A 13619-nucleotide genomic window follows, 5' to 3' on the forward strand; every position below is an offset into this window, starting at 1 on the left:
CTCAGAGTTTACTTTACTTTTGGCTGGAGTGGGAGGAGTCCTTCCTCACACAAGTTGTGGGGGGAGACCCGAAGTTACCAGGTGCTCAGTGGCTACTATACAAGTGGCAACAGCAAGGTTCCCGGAGTTAAAGCTGGGGCTGCAGTCTATTTATTGATGATTGCTGGTCAGAGTTTCCTTTGCTTTTGGCTGGAGTGAGGGGACTCTTTGCTCGCACAAGTTGGGCTTTGTCTAACATTTATATCACCAGTCCTGTCATGAATATATGTAATAGTTATCCAAACCATGCCAGTTGCACAATTGCAATCATCATCAGTAAGTCTAGATTTTCTACTAATACTGGTAAGCAAATCATCCAACTTTTGACATGAGGAACATTGATCACCAGTGTTATCATGTGTTGTCTTTAAATATACAAAGCATTTAAGATATGTGTGCTTTAGCAAATCATTAAAGGCATACTTATTTAAAGAATCCATATTCAGTTTCAAGTGAATAAACAATTATAAAAAAATAATAATCAAAATCAGTTACCTCTGAATTCAAAGAGAGCTTAAATCAACTTCTATGAGAAAAAAATCACACAAACAATATAGAACTAAATACTAAGGAAGTACATGAACATTGTTGCTCTGATCTTACAAGTTCTGAAAGTCAGACAAAAGCTGGAATTTTGTTTACATCACTATCACTCACAGTTACACCTCTTTTTAACAGTAAAGCTCAATAAATAACAAACCAAGACAGGATTGTTCTGATAAGATTTGGATTGTCCTGTCTGCAGTCTGTGTGACTTTATAGCTGGCTAGGTCCATTAGGTTGCCCAGAGTTTGCCTGTCTAAAACCTATCCCTTTCTAACAACAAACAGTGAAAATTAAAGGTAAATCAACAAACTGTAAATCAAAGTAAATCTTGTCTGCAAGCTATCCCTTCTTTCCTATAAATAGTGAAAAACAGTGGTAAAAAATAAAATATAAATTTAAATAAAACATCTCTTACCAGGCAACTCCACAGTAAAACACAAACCAAGACAGGATTGTTTAGATAAGCTCTGAAAATATGGTGCAATGTTTATGTGAAGGAGAAGGCAAAATTAATGAATACAAAAAAAAACAGCACCAAAGGTGTTTGAAGAGAAATACAGGCAAAGGCATCTGGATATTGAAAATTTCACAATACAAAAAAAAAAAAAAAAAAAAATAGAGGAGGAAAGTGGAAACAAAGATTAGTAATGGAGAAGTTAAAGACATAGAAACAGAAATTATGGATTATCTGCAAAGTGAAGCATTTAGTGTAGAAAATCCATCTCTGGTAATGCCATAGCATGATGTAACAATGAGTTCCCAAATTAGGGAGAAAAAGGTGGAATGGGAATCATATGATCACTTGCCACATGAAGATGCTGCTGAACCTTCAGTAGGAAACCTGAAAAAGAAGTTATGTACCTACCATAACGTTCCATGTTAGTTGTCTTCTTCTCGCCTTCTTTCTTGCTGGTTGGTTTCGGAGCCGAGAATCGGCCATCTTCAAAAGCTCAAGAGCTGCTTACTGGCTCGAGGCCCCCCTATATCCCATGATGCCTGGCACTAGATGACCAGATCTCGTTTGGTAAGTCTAACTGCAGACATAATAATAATAAGAAGAAGAAGAAGAAGGGAATCCTATCCTAGAATGCATAAATCTTACTGGAGAGGCTACTAGTCAGAAAGAAATAGCCAGAGAAGACTCAGCCAGTGAAAAAAATCAAGAACTCTTCTCGGTCCACTAGGATAGTGGGATGGAGGGTGGGATGCAAGAAAGAAGGCGAGAAGAAGACAACTAACATGGAACGTTATGGTAGGTACATAACTTCTTTATGTTAAGTTGTCTATCTCACCTTCATTCTTTCTGGTTGGGACAGCATCCCTAGCACCTAAAACCCTGGGTGGCTCATCAGAAGAGACACTTCAGAACAGTGGGACCAAAATCAGCTCTGCTCCTGGAAACCAGATCTAACTTGTAATGCAAAATGAAGGTATGTGGATTGGCCCATGTAGCCGCAGCACAAATAGATTCCATGGGCAACTTAGCCTGAAAAGCCACCGAAGTAGCTAAAGCTCTGGTGGAGTGACCTTTAGGTTTGACTGGTAATTTTTTATTCCTGAGTTGATATATGAATGTGATGATGGAAGTCAACCACCTGGATAAGGTTACCTTGGAGACCGGAAGACCTTGTTTACCTACTGCATAGGACAGGAAAAGTTGATCTGATTTTCTGATGTCTTTGGTTCTATGCAAATAAAAGCGTAGCTGCCTGTGGACATCTAACTGATGCAACTTATATTCTGCCCTGTTGGAGTGGTTAGGAAAAAACACAGGAAGGTCTATGGACTGATTCAAATTACTCTCTGAAGAGACCTTAGGAAGGAAAGAAGGATTAGTCCTAAGAGCAACCCTGTCATTGTGGAACACGAGGTATGGGGGACGGATAGAAAGAGCCTGTAGTTCCGAAACTCTTCTGGTTGAAGTAATAGCTACCAGAAAAAGGGTTTTCCAAGATAAGGACTTCAGTGAACAAGAAGGTTCAAAAGGGGGTAAAATTAGCGAAGCTAAAATCAAATTTAGATCCCACGGTGGTGGAGGATCTCTGACTGGGGGCCTGAGCAGAGTGGTTCCTTTGAGAAAGGCTTTACAGAGCTTATGGGACATGATATTGTTTTCCGATAGGCCAATGCAAAAATTTGAAATTGCCGTTAACTGGACTCTAATTGTAGTGGAAGCAGACCCCGCATGGAAGAGCTCCGCAAGAAAATCCAAAATGGAGTGTACGGGGGCCGAAAAGGGGTCAATACTTTTTGCCTCTGCCCAGGAAGAAAAATGTTTCCACTTACTAGCGTAAGCTTTTCTGGTCGTAGACTTGTGTGATGACAAAAGGATTTCACACACAGAGGGGGAGATATCTGGGAGCCTGGCTAAGGTTGGAAGTGGAGCAGCCACGCTGTGAGCTGGAGAGAGTGCAGGGATTGGTGCAGCCCATCTGATTGATGAATCAGGAGGTCTGGAACTAGGTCCAGAGTCCAAGGCTGTTCAAGAAGATAGAGATACAGGAACGGAAACCATATTTGTTGAGGCCAGTAAGGGGCAATGACGATCATTTTGCAACCCAAAGCAGTAGCCTTCTAAATTAGGTTTGGTATGAGGGGGAAAGGAGGGAATGCATAAAGGAGTCCCTGGGGCCAATCATGGACTAGAGCGTCTCTGGGGAAATGCCCGGGAAGTGGAAGGAGAGAGAAGAAATTGCTGCACTTGCTGTTGAAGGGAGTTGCATAAAGGTCGCAGCAAGGTTGGCCCCATCTGCAGAAGATTTGGTCTGCAATTACCTGGTTCGTAGACCACTTGTGAGGCATGAGAATTGCTCTGCTCAGTCTGTCTGCTATGACGTTGGACCTCCCAGGGATGTGCGTTGCAATCAGAAACCGTTGGGAAGAGATCGCCCATTGCCAGAGTCTGAGGGCTTCTCGACATAAGCGGTAGGACCTGGTTCTGCCCTGCTTGTTGATGTACCACACTATGGACATATTGTCCATTTGAACTGCAATGGTCCCAGTAGGAAGAGAGTCCTGAAGAGCCTGCAACGCTAAGAACACGGCCCTCATCTCCAAGACATTTATGTGCAGATGATACTCGTGAGGTTGCCAGGTGCCTTGGACTGTTCTGCTCTGATAACCCCCCCCACCCGATCAGGGAACCATCCGTGGTCACTGTAGCCACTGGAGGGGGGAGAACAAATGGTCTGCCGTGGAGTACTGACGTGGAGGCCATCCACCACGCAAGATGCTTCTTGCATTCCTGAGTGATCATAATCATGTAAGACATGGGAAGTTGCTGAAAGGACCATAGGGTGAAAAGAAATCACTGGAGAATCCTCATGTGAAAACGAGCTAGAGGGACAAGTACGATCACTGCTGCCATGAGACCCTGTCTGAAGGACAAATCTGACATGAATCCTTTTGCATGCTAATAAAACCTTGACATGCTGATGAATCATTAACACCCTGTCTGGTGGGAGGCTCGCTAACATGTCTTTGGTATTTAAATTTGCGCCTATAAAGGTGATAGATTGGCAGGGCGACAATGCAGACTTTTCAAAATTTATTGTGATACCTAGCCTGGAACAAGTGTGGATGGTGCAGTCTCTGGCTCGCAGAAGGTGATGTCTGGTGGTAGCAGTGAGGAGCCAGTCGTCGAGATATGGAAACACCTGGAATCCTTGCCATCTCAGGTGAGCGGTAACTACTGCCATACATTTGGTAAGCACCCTGGGGGCTGTGGTGAGACCAAAGGGCAGAGCTCTGAACTGATGATGGCTGAGTCTCAGCCAGAAGCGAAAGAATCTTCGGGATAGTCTGTCCATTTTGATGTGGTAGTATGCATCCTGAAGATCTATGGAGCACATCCAATTGTCCTGACCCAGGAAGGGTAAAATGGACTGAAGCGTGACCGTCCGGAATTTTGTTCTTTGTACAGACTTGTTTAGTCTGCTGAGATCCAAAATGGGTCTCCAGTCCCCTGTCTTTTTTGTTACTAAAAAGAACCTTGAGTAAATTACAGATCCTTGCTGGTCTGCTGGGACTTGCTGGATGGCCCTTTTTCTTTGCAGTTTTGAGACCTCTTGCACTGCTTGGTCCCTTAGATTGGGTGGAACATCTGGAAGGGACTTGTTTGACCTTAAGGGGGTGCGAATGAAGGGAATTCTGTAGCCTCCGGATATGACGGACTGTACCCATTTGTCTTGAGTTATGTCTTGCCAGGCTCTTGAGTACAGCGATAATCTTCCCCTGACTGCCTCCAGAGGTGAGCAGCTGAGCAACCCTTCAGGGATGCTGGAAGGGCTTGTCAGAGAAAGATTCTCTGCTGCCCTGGTTTTGTGGACCCCCTCTGACACGAGGGTGGCGTCTGTTATTGTTCCCTCCTCTGCCCCTGGAGGAAAACTCACCATGTGTGTCTGGCAAGACTCCTTGGGATTTCCGGAACCACATCTTTCCACTCTTTTGACCCTTAGGATAACGTCTGGAAGGAGTGGAAAAATGGACTCCTACGGCAGAGAGAGTCTTGCCTTCCTGCTCACACCTGGTAAGGGTATCTTTCACCTGTGATCTGAAGAGAGAGGAACCATCAAACGGGGTGTTGGTGAAAGACACTCTGAAAGGTTCCACAAAGTTACAAAGCCACATCCAAGCATACCTCCTCAGGGCCACGCCTGTGCCTGCGGCTCTACTTGCACCATCGGCTGCATATGAAATGAGCCGCATGGAGGAGTTTACCACTGAGTTAAGAGTCGCTGTCTGGGAAGCTGCCTTAGCCTGTGCCCCCTCAGCTGATGGATCTTGGAGGGTATCTCCATGCTCTTTCAGGAGATCCCTCTGAATACAGGTAAAGTGGCACAGGTAATTCAGGGACCACATGGAAAAGGTCACTGAAGAGAACATCCACTTCCCATATCTGTCCATCATCCTGGACTCCTTGTTAGGGGGATGGACAGATGAAGACGTTTCAGCCAACTCCTTCTTTGTGGCCGCTGCTACCACCATGGCATCAATGGGGACACCCTTGGTCAAGAACTGTTTTTCCTACGGGACAGCAATGAACTAGGCAGGTCTTCTAGGGGTCGGTTTCACTGTGTCTGGAGCCGTCCATGCCTTTCGAGCCACCACAGACATCAGTGGGTCAAAACGCGGAGACACCCAGGAGGTGGAAGGTCGGGATCCAAACACATCCAGGAATACCGACTCATCCTCAGAAGGGATTAGGGTAGTCCAGTTTCCCCTCTGCCTAAGCATCTCAAGGATGTCTGAGAAGGAGATATCTTCAGAGGGGGAGTTTGGGGACCCTTCCAGCTCCTCTAAGTCGGTATCCGATGTGACAGACTCGGGGGAGTCAACATGCTTCCTGTTACATTTTCTCTTGCGAGGTAGCTCCTCTGAAAGATCAGGGGAGGCCTTGGAAGAGGAGGATACACCCAAGGGGGTGTCCTGGAGCACTGGATCCCCATGCTTGGGATCTGGAAGAGGGGCAGAGGCTGACACAGGCACCCTAGGGGGAGGAGTCGATGGGGTCGATTATGGGACTAACTCAGGGGTCAGTACACTCTTCATCACCTCGAAGGCATCCCTGCCTGGACACAGAGAAGGCTCAGGCTCGGAAGAAACCAGAAGCCTCCCACCCCAAGAGAGACGGCTCCGAGGCAGATGTGGGAGCTGAGCTCACCTGCGCCGAAGCACCGAGAGGGAGAGTGGGGTCAGACAAGGGTCTGATGCCACTCACCCCCTCGGAGCCGACAAGGGAGTCTTGGTGCCCAGATCCCTCCAAGGAAGGTACCATGGAAGGGATCGGAACCGACAACGGAACCGAAAGAGAGGGTATCGGCGCTGACGGTTCCATGACTCGAACCCCAACGAACTCCGGCTCTAAGCTCATAGGAAGAGTCAAAGGAGGAATATCTACAGCTTTGGATGGAGCCGACTCCTGATGAGGAGGGCTGGACAACATTTTAGCTAGGGCCTGCGATTTTAAGAGCCTACTGACCACTCTTTCCAAGTCATGGTCTGAAAGTCTAGAGGACCGAGAAAAATGGGATGATCGGTGACTACACTCCGATTGGAGCAGGGGTGACTACGGGGGTGAACATATCGACTCCAAAGAAGGAGACCTGGATCTCTTTCCACTCTCAGCTGGCTCCGAAGACTGTGTCGGAGCCGACTGGGAGGGAGGGACATCGGTTCCAGCCAGAGCCGAAATGGCTTGTGTGGCTTCACCCAACGATGGCTCCGAACTGGGATCCGACAGTTTAGGTGGCCTGGAAGATTTTGCCAGCTGAGCCTTCGCCGGTGAATCTTGGGGTTTAAGCATACCCCTCAGAATCAATTTATTTTTGCGCTCCTGCATGACTCTTGGACTGAAGGCATGACAGACCGAGCAAGAGTCCTGCAGGTGCACAGCGCCCAGACAATAAACACAAGAAGTGTGACCATCTGTCAGAGACATCTTCTGACAGCATGAATCACACTTCTTGAATCCGGATGGTTTTGGATCCTTGGACATCCTAAGGAGAAAACCAAGGACAAGTTTCCACACAGATGGTTAAGGTAACCAACAGTAAAAAAGGATAACAATCTACAGTTACCACAAACCACTACAAATACCAAAACAACCAAAAAAAAATATCTAAGACTATCACTAAACACTAACAGTGATTAATTAGAAGAAAAAACTTTTTTTTTTTTTTTATTTAAAGGGAGAAAGGCTAACCTCTAACTTAAATGGAAAGAACCTTTCTGTGGAAAAAGGGAAGAAGGGGGGGAGGGGAAACTCTCTAACTAAAATGAGTTTCTTAGGAAGGTGTAATGCTTATCTAGAAGAAAACTAGCTACAATACTAAAGTCTAACTAACGACTAATTCTACACTACCAATATAGATTTTTAAAAAGAAAAAATAGAAAAATAGTAAAGCTTATACGACCCGAGCCAGTAGAACAACCTCCTAGCAGAAGCAGCAAACGAGATCTGGGTATCTAGCGCCAGGCATCATGGGATATAGGGGGGCCTTGAGCCAGTAAGCAGCTCCTGAGCTTTTGAAGAGGGCCGAGTCAACCAGCAAGAATGAAGTCGAGAGAGACAACTTAACATAAAAGGTTCAGTTGAAGTTGTATGACAAAGGAAGGAGCAGGAAAGAGTGGCAACTCTGATACAGTCAATGTTGTGGAGTGATGGGCCAATGAGTTCCAATATGAAAGAGCAACAGATGATGCAGGATACTGCTGAAGAGAATTTGTCACAGGAAAACATTCTGGAACTTTCTGTAAAATGCCCACAGGAAACAGAGGGCAAAGAATGTGCTCCCAATTTAGAAGATAATGAACTAAGGGATGAGTTGCTTGATTTAATAGAGATGGATAGATATATTAAGGTTGATGAAGGAAACAGATTACAGAAAGTGAAGAAAACCCAAAATGTTAAAAGTCTGATAAAACAAAAGTGAATGCAATCATCAAGACTATAAAACAGAAATTCATGTAATATAACAACAGTAAATAGGATATATTACTGTGCAGCTAAATTAACAACAAAGTTTTACTACAAAAATGCAGAGAAATAAGAGAAAGGAAGGGAAGAAATCAAATGCCAACATGGAAGCATTGACTAGAGAAAACTGTAAAGCAAATAAGACACTATTAAAAGATTATAGAAGAGGGAACGGATCAACAAAAATACTTAGAAAGATAGATGTGATGCAAGCAATGCACAATATCAGAACAGAGCTGTCATACAGATCTGCAGATCTGTCATACACTATTGCAAATAATAAACTAAATATATCAGCACAGTCAGAAAAACTTGGAAGATGTGCAGATAAAATATAAAGGAAAAGTACAAAATAAGCAATTCATTGATGGCACAAATAGGTTGTATAGGGAACTGAGTCCCAAAGCAAAAGAAATAGAAGCACCACAAAAAAAAAAAAAAGAAGAAATAGACACATTTAGGAGAAATATCTATGAAGACCATGTAGAAAATAACAAAGATGCTGAATGGACAGAAGAAGTAAAATAAGCAGTAAGAAGTTCAAATCAAGAGGATATGAAATGGGATGAAGTCATGGACAGAGAAACTGAAACAAAATTAAGAAATTCTCCTAAATGGAGCCCCCCAGGCCCAGATATGCAGTGCCTAACTTCTGGTTAAAAGTATTAACATCTTTACATGAAGATTTAGCCCTGAGTAAGAACTACTTATATGTGCATTCTGAACAGACAACAACCTAGTTAACAACAGGAGAAATGATACTCCTCCTTACGAGTAAACTTGCAAGCTATCCTAAAAACTATAGACCAATAACTTGCCTTTCATTGATGTACAGACTATATACTAGAATTGATGCAGACAGTGTTTATAGTTATTTAGAACAAAACTTGATCATGGCAATAGAACAAAGGGGTAACAAATTAAGTCATCAGGACCAAAGGATCATTTGTTGCTAAATAAAATTAGAATGGAGAATTGTAAAAGGGGAAGAATCTAAGTACAATATGGACAGATTACAAAAAAAAAAAAATTACAGCATCCATATTCATGGATAAAGAAGTGCTTACAGATGTATAAGATGCACCTTACATTGATCAATTGCATTATCGTCACCACGAAACAGAGTCAAGCCACTTTGCAGCTAAACCATGATAAATGGCAAATTATTATCTCAGGGATAAAAATTCAAAGGGGATATTCCAGGGTGACTGTTTGTTACCACTGCTTTTTTGTCTTGACCTTAACTCATTAACCTGTCTGTTTAACAGATTAGGTCATGGTTACAATTTGGATTCCAGAAAAACAACCAAATTTAAATGCAGTCTGTATTGGAATTACAGCAATGAAAATACACCTCAGGCAATGATTAATAGCTAGGATGTGGGCTGGCTCAACAACCCCCTACTTGATACTAGATTCTGAGCTACCCTGAGAAAAAAACACAGTGGAGACAACAAGGGACAGAAACAATACAGCACCACCATAAATAATAAGCAAATGTATAAATAAAGCACAGTACTGTTGTGGTGGTCCTGCGGTAGCGCTGTCGCCTCACAGTAAGACACTGTCCTGTTTGATTCTCAGCTAGAGCGTCTTCTGTGTAGAGACATGCATGAATGGGCGTACCTTCATTAAAGGTTGTGCATCAGGGCTGGCAACTCAGAGTGTAAAAATCCACTGCCAATCATTAGCGGACCGGAGTTCTGCTGTGGCGACCCCTAACCGGGAAGAGCCGAAAGACACAGCATAAATACAGCACAGTGCAAATTAAGTTGCAAACATTTTACTTATCAGTTTGGAATAGATTCCAACTCTGCTCACAGCAAATCTATCAGCTTTCCACCAGTTCACAGAAATGCAGTCTGCATTGGAATTACAGCAATGAAAATACACCTCAGGCAATGACTAACAGCTAGGATGTGGGCTGGCTGAACAACCTCCTACTTGATACTAGCTTTTGAGCTACCCTGAGAAAAAAAACTCAGTGGAGACAACAAGGGACAGAAACAATACAGCACCACTATAAATAATAAGCAAATGTATAAATACAGCACAGTGCAAATTAAGTTGCAAAAAGTGTACTTATCAGTTTGGAATAGATTCCACCTTTGCTCGACTTCTCATCTTCATTTTGTGAATGACTTAAAACTGTATAGTTTATCAGATGAGGAGTTGAAAGCACAACTGCAAGTATTTAAAACTTTCTCATATGATATAACAATGTTCTGTCTTGATAAATGTGCAAAAGCAACATTTAAAACAGGAACGCTGCAGCACTAGAAAATATCAATCTGGGACAAGAAAGTGATATAAAGGAACTTTCTCTGGAGGGAGTGTATAAATATTTGGGAACTGATGAAGGCTCGGCAATAAAACATGAATAAATACAAATAAAACTCATTAAGGAATATTTTAGAAAACTAAAACTAATATTAGAAACAGCCCTGACATATAGGAACAAAGTCCAGGCTGTAAACCAATTTGCTCTTCCTGTTCTAACTTACATTTTTGGGGTGACTAATTGGCCCCACAAGGTATTGGATCAGTTGGACAGGAAAACAAGAAAAATTATTCATGCTTATCAAATGATATATAAAAATCAGTGAATATCAGGGTTATATATTCTTCTTTCTGAAGGTGGTATGGTCCTCTTCAAAACTGATTACATGTATAGATCTGCATTCATGTGACTGCACATATATTTGCTGACCTCAACAGATCCAAACATAATGAATGTTTTACAACATGAGGAGAGGAAGTCTAAAATGACTTCCCTGTTTAGTTTAGGAGAAACATGTCAGTATCAAGCAGGAAATGAAATCAAACCAGAAGGAGACAAAAATCAGGCAGCAGCTGAATCTGCCTAAAAACAAAAGGAAAAATATAAGGAGAAGGAACAGATTAGGAAGCACGAAATGTGGAAAAGGTGTAAATATTGTGGCAAGTACACAAAACTCTTAAAACAACCTCATGCTGATCAGTATTTGATACAGGAATGATTAAGGAGAGGTGAATTTAAACCAAAAGATGATAAGTTAATATTGGTGGCCCAGGATAGTGAACTACATAGACATTGGTTTACAAAGTACATTGAACACATGGGTGAAGCACGCCAATGCAGATTCTGTAAAATAAAGCTGGAAACTGTCACACATCTATTTGCTAGGTGTGATACACTTATGGCAGAGGGTCTGTATACTAGGTTCATAGGTTCAGAGGTGTTTACTAGGCTACCAACTACAAGGGCCTTTTTAAGCCTAGCCATGCATCCCAAATCTCTGCCAGATTCTGGTACCCTTGATAGGTATAAGCAGAGACTAGGGAGGAGAAACATTTACAAGCAGGAGCCTGGGAGACAAACCATTTACAGGCTGCCTGTGTCCATTAGAGACATAGGTGCCAAACCAGGGATGAATTTCCTGTTCCCAATCCCCTTGTCCAAGTTACTAGAATTGGATTAGGGATAGATGGGAAGCCTGCTCCAGAGAAGGGGTAGTCTCTGGGATACATACCTGTCTGTCCAGCAGGTCCTATTTATACCACAGACAAGGTTTACATCTCTAGACTAGGTAATTCTAGTGCTGTTTGCTTTGCAGATATGTAGGAGGTCCATCAGTGTGGGGACTGATAATATCTTGTATGCCAGGCATAAGTCTCCCTTCAACAGCCTGTAGGAGGCAGAATACTTGGATAGGGCCTTGAGGTGGTCTGCACAGGACATGTTACTTAGACTGTATTCTTTTAGTGAGGAACCTCTGTGGATGTTCCAATTGTTGGATATGCCTGGTTAGGTACATAACAAAGGGGACATTGTACTCAATGATAGGGCTGATGAATGCCAAATACAGTGGAACAATGACTTCCTTGGACCTAGATGCCATACCTTTGTTTATAAGTTGCACAACATACTAGATTCTGTGACCTTACTTTAATATTTTGTAAATATTATAATTACTTGTATTATTTATGGAGATTTTCTCCTCGGGTCTCCACTGAAAATGGACCCCTGGCTCAGTTGACTAACCCGGTTAACAAATGTCAATAAATAAAATAAATAAACATAGAATGATTTCCTCACCACTGTAGACACATGATGATAAAAGGCTCAATTACTATCTATGTGTGTCCCTAAGTCCCTTACTACTGGGTCAGCTCTAAGGGGAGCGTTGTCAATATGATAGTTACTAGGGATGGATGACTTCCCAAAGGATACTATTATGGATTTCTTGGCATTTAGTTTTAGTCCACAGTTCTGACACCAGCTGTTTGTCTGTGTCAGCTCATCCTAGAGAACATTTGTGTCAGTGTGAGATTCAATGACAACTCCTAATTTGCAACCATCTGCAAATTTAGTCAACCAGAGACCACTGATATTGGCCTTGACTTCTGAGAAGTAAATGCCAAAAAGGAGCTGTCCAAGGACTAATCCCTGAGGGACTCCCACTTGTGACTGGTGTCTTTATAGAGGTGGAATCCCCAATTCTAACTTCCTGGGTCCTGTCTGTGAGCCAGTTGGCTATCCACCGTGGGACATGCGGGTTTGTACCTAACCTCTTGAGTTTGTCAACAAAGCCTGAGTGGGCTATTGTGTCAAATGCCTTGGTCAGGTCAAGGTAGGCAGTGCAAACAATTTTGCCCTCATCCATTGCTTTGGTGACCTTCTCAAAGAAGTCCACCAGGTTGAGTAGGCATGATCTGCCCTTTACGAAACCAAACTGGGTTGGGTCCAGTGTCTGGAGGTTTACTATATCTCTATCGATCATCTCCATGATAATTCTTTCCATGGCTTTACATATAAGACTAGTGAGACTTATGGGTCTGTAGTTTCCTGGGTTTGTAGATGGCCCACCTTTGTGTACAGGGATGACTGTTGCTTTTCTCCATTCATGAGGCATGAAGCCTGTTTGGAGGCTACAGTTAAACAGTAATTTCAGAGGTCCTGATAGGTCTTGTTTCATGCTATTTAGAAGGAATCCTGGGAAATTGTTTGGGCCCATTGATGCAGTGTTCTTGGTCTTAAGAGAGAATATTAAGGACCTGTTCCCTAGTGATAGTAGGGGAGTTATATCTGATGATATTTCCTGAGGGAAGGTTGAGAGGGGGAGAGAGGAATAAAGTTGGAGCTGAATTTATCAGCCTGGAGGTTTGCTGTATCTTCTGGCTCAGTATAGGTGGCTCCATTTACAATGAATTATGCACACAATTGTGTATTGCCTTTGAGGTTTTGGGCATAGCTAAAGAATGCTTTGTGGTTGTTCTTGGCCTGGGAGGCCAAACTTACCTCAAATTTGGCTTTGGTAGACATTATTTGTCCTCTGAGTTCTTTGTTTATTTTGATGAGAGTGCTTTTATCCTGTTGGGTGCTGCACCTCCTAATTTTTGCCATGATTTTCTTCCTCCTGTTATACATCCGATTGATTTTGTGATTCCACCAGGGTGGCTTGTTTTTTTAATTAGTTCTGTACTTCTTCCTGGTGGGTGCAGCTGCCTCTATGCAGCTATTAACATGCTTGTACAGGGTTTCTGTGAACAGTTCTGTATAGGCAGAAGTGTTCTC

The sequence above is a fragment of the Protopterus annectens genome, chromosome 1.part1, assembly GCF_019279795.1.
Source record: "Protopterus annectens isolate FY-2018-M chromosome 1.part1, PAN1.0, whole genome shotgun sequence".
Classification (NCBI taxonomy): domain Eukaryota; kingdom Metazoa; phylum Chordata; order Ceratodontiformes; family Protopteridae; genus Protopterus; species Protopterus annectens.